A 6,001-nucleotide genomic window follows, 5' to 3' on the forward strand; every position below is an offset into this window, starting at 1 on the left:
AGTTATTTGCGGGACATGCCGGTGTGTCAGCAGAACAAATGTTATAAAGAAAGTAGCCGAAACAACGTGCAAGAAAATTACCGCGCCAGCTCCTTGGAGAGACGACACTTGATTGGCGGCCAGGCGCTCGTGTCCATCCCCAGTTTCCGTAGCCGCCATGTTTCCCTCCAAAGTCCTGGTCCGCGGGGTTTGCGAATAAAACTGCAAACCCGGCGGCTCCTCGACGAGACTCCGAAGCCGCGAAGTGATTCACATGCGTCCCTTTTACTGTATCCCGAGTTTGCAACCCATCCGCGCTTGTTTGGCAAGCGTTTGTTGTTGGTTCTTCTTCGTTTACGCTTTACGGCACGACAGGCGTCCTTTGACGTCGCACTACCGCCCCCTTCTGGATGTCTCGTTTAACTGGCGGGTGTGTGAAGTTGTTGTTGTTGTTTTTTTTTGTTTTTTTTACCTTCAGACAAGAGAATTGCTTTTCTTATTTGGTTAGGATCGAGTTCAATGGGAAGTTTGGGATCCAAAATTGTGTCACAACAAGTAACTTTTCAATGTAACAACAACAGTTATATATATAGTATAGTATATATAGATACATGCTGTATATACTGCGCATTTTATATTATATATTTATATTTTATATTTTTTGCTGCTATTTTACTGCTATTTTATTGCTTTTCTATTATTCTATTATTATCTTATTCCTTCTGTATGCTGCTGTAGCGAAAAAATTTCCCCTCGGGGATTAATAAAGTAACTACCTAACCTAACACGTTTTTTTTTTACTTCAACACTAACAAACACTGCACGTTACGATAATGCTACACACTGTATGATACCTGACGTATATTAGTAGATAACCTACGGGTTTCTGATTTGTAATTGGTCGAAGCAAAGTGGGAACTGCAGACACGAACAGTGATGCGTTATTTCTACTTCAGATGAAACAAAGAGAGATCAGCATGCTTGTGATTGGTGCAAAACAACTGCAGAAGGATGAAAAGGGAAATGCATTCTCACTAACTCTCGTGTTTTCAGTCAAAAATGTCCCGAAAAAAAATACAAAATCCTACCTGGTTTTTGTTCCACTCTGACCTCCGATTACACAACAGTGAAGTCCACTTCATTGATTAGCGTATGCTTTAATACCCAAACACGTCTTATGATTTGCAGAACCGTCAGCAAACTCTTGATGTCAACAGAAGAAGGGTAGCAACGAACATATGTATACAATAATATGTGAAAACATTAATTTGATATCAAATATACCAAAGAATACATTTTTTTAACCGTTGAGTGCTCTTATTCTGAGGTTGTAAACCCTTAAATGATGAAACAAGGAGCCTTTAACAGCCTCAGGTTTGGTCACTGATAAGAAACCGTTTTATATATATATATATATATAGGCATTTACACTTTATTATTGTTTCTATGTAGCTTATAAATCTGCATGACTTTCATAATTCCTGATTTGAGTCCCCAGGTGCATCTTTTAGCAGAGCGAAGTGTAAACAGACGTGCAGGTCCAGGCTGCATCTAAAGACTTGGACCACATGGCCAAAAGTATGTAGACGCCCAAACGTCAAACACAATATTTGGAACCATCTTGTTTCGTCTTCAACGTCCGTCACTCTTCTGGGAAGGTTTTCCACCCCGTGTTGAACCTGCTGCTCTCACTCAGCCGTCGGGTTCCACGGTTCTCTGTGGCAAACTCAGGAAACAGCGTCTTTATGGATGTGGCTTTGTGCACAGGGTTATTGTCACGTTGAAACAGGAGATGGCTTCCTCAAAATCCCTGCTGGATATCACTAGTGTGCCCGGAGGCTCTGTGGGGTTCATTAATCTGAACAAAGTAACAGCAGCAGATCTAAAAATGCACCAAAACATGAGGACGGGGCCGTCCGTATACTTTTGGCCAAATGGACCTGCAGCAGAGAATTTACCCGTTTTGCTTATGTGACGTGACTGTCTTTGGTGCTCCTTGCTGGAGCTTCAGAGAAGTTATCTTAGTGTCCAGCTCATCCATGAAGCCCTCGTCCACAGACTCCCGGTCCGCCTCCTCTTCCGCGGCCTCGCTGGGCAGAAACACGTGAAGCTGAGTGCGAGTTGGACCGGCAGCGGCGGCGGCAGCCGGGCGCTGACCGCAGCTCAGAAAACACGGCTTCCCGACGACAAACAAGGACTCTCCCTGAGAGGAGGCGGTGCGACGGGGCGCCGCCGAGGGTCGGAGGTCACCGTGCGCCACCTCTGAGCTCAGGGCCGGGATGTGGGAGTGTTGCCGCAGCGGTCTCAGCTTGCGGCCGGGCTGGATGGCCTGGGAGAAGTGGATGAAGGCCGGGCGGGACGGGCCGGGCGGGTTACAGGGGAGCAAGGTGGATGAATTGCTGACCGATGGAGGAGGAGGAGGAGGAAGAAGAGGAGGAGGAGGAGGAGGAGGACGACGCTTCTGTAAAACACTGGAGCGACGTCTGCCGGAGAGTCCCTCGACTGGGACGCTCTCATTTGGGGTGAGGAGGGACGGTTCACTGAGGCTGCAGACACAGACCGGTGGAGGAGACATCATTTCCAGGAACGTATGTTAATAATGAGAATATCTCTGTATTTTTGAGTCTTAATAATTAATAAACCAACTGATTTTTTTTTTTGGTAATAAATCAATTAAAACAAGACGTATACAAAAATTCACACATCATTTATTTGACGGTTATTCAAAACTCAAAATCTGCTTGGGTGAGTGGAGGCCATCAATTACTCTGCCGGGGAGGTGTGTGTGTGTGTGTGTGTGTGTGTGTGTGTGTTTGTGTTTGTGTGAGTGTTTAAGAGCACAAAGTGTGTGTGTGTCTCACTCAGGTTTCTCCCTCCTCTGAGTAATGCCTGCTTGGCACCACTGGGTGCTGCATCAGGCGACAGATCAGTTTCCACACCTGAGATTTATGAAACACTGGTCCCTGGCCTTCTGTGTGTGTGTGTGTGTTTGTGTGTGTGTGTGTGTGTGTGTGTGTGTGTGTGTGTGCGCGCACAGAAGTGGCCTACATCAAAGCCATCAAACTGGGACACATCAGACAGGAAGCAATTACAGTGTAATTCCAGTCAGGCGTTCAAGCCGCTCGTTGACAGGCACTTTTGCTGAAATGAATAGCGGAGACAGCAGAGATGACATACAGCGGATTAATCACCTGTTAAGCCTCAGTGACAGAGGTGCATGATGGGTATTGTAGGCCGCTGAGTCACCAGGACATCCTGGTATCCTCTATCAGTTGTTCTTTGTTTTGTGTCGCTGGTGTTTTAAAGTTAATAGTTTAAATGCACATAAAGGTAAAGAATGAAGTGGCTGGTGGAACTTTACATTTAACAGCCACATCTTTGTATTCACGTGGCCTTTTTTGTTTGTTTTTTAGGGAATTTGCACCTCAGTGGAGTTTAGTGCCGTGAATATTTTTAAATAACTGGATGCGAGGTCTGCATGATCGGCTACAGCGGGGTTGAAAAATATTGAATCCACACTTGGATCTGTTTACGTGCTGAAAATGACAAAAGACTGTAATTTTATGCAATAAATATCTTCTTTTTGGGAGCAATTGTTCAGTTTGTTTTTGCCTTTTTTTTAACCCAAGTACCTGCTAACACATTAGGACGTGCAAACACCATACCACGAGGCAAAGTCCAAAGATATTCAGTTTATATGTGCAAAATAAATAAAACAATTTTGATTAACCAATTAAAATTATTGACCAACTTTACTTTGAACATTTACTTGTTTTAAGGCCCTTAAGGTGTAAGGTGTAATTCTGCAGGAAAGCATTGCTTCATTGCATTCATCCAAGTAATTGTTATTTTGCAGATTTAGATTTGACAAACAAAACTTTTAATCACCTCATAAATAATAATTTTACCGAATTAATGCATTAAAAAGGTAAAAGTAGATTCACCCTCCACGAACTCTGGGTTTAAAAATGTTGCTCAGCGATGAATAGTAATCAAATAATATTAAAATAGGATAATAAATGAATCGTTTTATGCGTAATTAAACAGTCGCGTGTGTGACTGACTCACCTGAGACGCGCCATGCTGCTCCCCCTGCGGGGCCCCTTGGCCGCGGCCACCAGAGAAGGCAGCCTCAGCGGGGGTTTGGCCGCCCCGCTGCCGGCTGCTGTGGGCGGAGGGGCCGCGGAGCCGACGAGCAGGTAGGTCTGGACCAGAGCTCGGCTCCTCCGGACGCTGGTCCACGGTGCACCCACGTCCAAGCCGAAGCCGAGGACGGCTGTCGGGAGTGCAGCTCCGGCGGTGCCGCTCATCGAGTCTGTCCCACCTGGAGGAGAATGAACCCGGAAAATAACACCGAGACTCGATTTATGCTGCCACGCGCGGACAGCCCCGAAAGTGACAGCATGGCCTCGAGCGAGGAGAGCCGGATCGGTCGTCTTGTCTGTCTGCAGGCCGCGGGGGGTGGATGCGGAGGGGGTTGTAGCGCTCCACCTGTGGCCAGCGGACGCCATCAATGATGCATTGGCCATCAAAGATGCATGACCGGAGCTGGTCAGGTGGACAGGTCCTACTTTACCTCCTGTGCTTCGCTCCCTTTCCCTCTTCTGCAGGTCGGTTTACAGCCGAGGCAGCAGGCGGTGAGTGAGGCCGCAGGAAGTGCACCAAACACAAATGTTGGAGGACTTCAAGCTGCTGCACTTTTTGTTTTCAAACACTTTTCACACAGGACGTTGAAGTTTTAGTGTTTTCTCCCAAGTTCTCAAATTATTGTCCATTATTTTGTTCAAAGATGAGATCTAACTTTTTTACATTTAAACACACACGTGATTAAAAGTTAACTTTTAATGAACCCAGACAGAAAGTAAAAGGTTATGAATTAAATTATTTATTTTCAAGTCATTTTTTTTTTTTTATAGCGAGAAATATCAAACATCTCGGGGTTCCTACTCTCACGTGACTACTTGCTGCTTTTTGTTTTTAATGATTAGGGCCCGAGCACCGAGCATCGGTGCATCGGTGCTCGGGCCCTATTGTATTTCGTAAAAATGTTCTTGGTAGTTCGTCGTCGTTCTTATCCTTACATAAAGTGATTTGCCTTTTTGGAGGCTTTATCATATTCAAAAACTCATGAAAGTGGATACACACGTGTCTCCAGGCGAAAAATTTCGTACTCTCGTGGAGTCGCGAGTGGGCGTGGCCAAACGGCTCGATAGCGCCCCCTGCTGGAGACAGGAAACGACAAAAATGGCAACTTTAAGCGGGTATACGTGGTCTCTCGTCGGGGAGACTGCGCGCGGGAGTACGAGGGCCCGTACATCACTGCTTGCAGTTTTAATTTCAATTACTTTTGTTTAGATTTAAACATTTTAATGTTTGGACGGTTGGTTTGGTTTGGAGTACTGTGAAATAAAACAACAATGACTATTCATAAAAAAATTAAACTGCTAAATTAAGCCGTAAAATAAAAAAAATAAAAAAATAAAAAATCCAGATTTTATATGAATGCGTGAGTCACAATCTATTGATATATTTAATACTATTGAAGTTAGAAGGGGTAACTTTTCTACAGTACTTTTACTTTATTATTTTAAGTATAATCAGATAATGTACTGTTAAAGAGTAATTTTCCACATCTGATTTGTTTTTTCTATTTACATGCGTACAGAAGACAAAAACTAGTAAACAGTTGAAAATGTAGTAATAATGACATTAAGGAGAAAGATTGGGGACCTATTTGTACGGTAACTATGGTAACTGCCCAATCATCAGTGACAAATTACATGAATTCTTGCCAAAAACGTCCAAGATTATCAACAGCATTTTTAAAAGAAAATATTTGTCAATCAAGTAAGTTTGATTTACAGCAGCTGGTTTAAAAGTTATCAATGAGGGACGTTTAACAATACAGGAAGAAAAAGGTTTTATTGGGCCTCCAGAACACCATCATTGATCTGGAACAGTATTTCTAATCTAGTGTTTAGGTGGTGGTGAGTGTCGCCTTCGCCTTCTTGTTTAAATCCTC

This window comes from Embiotoca jacksoni, unplaced genomic scaffold (genome assembly GCF_022577435.1).
Source record: "Embiotoca jacksoni isolate LCO1_2020_lvr unplaced genomic scaffold, fEmbJac1.0.p SCAF_7, whole genome shotgun sequence".
Classification (NCBI taxonomy): domain Eukaryota; kingdom Metazoa; phylum Chordata; class Actinopteri; family Embiotocidae; genus Embiotoca; species Embiotoca jacksoni.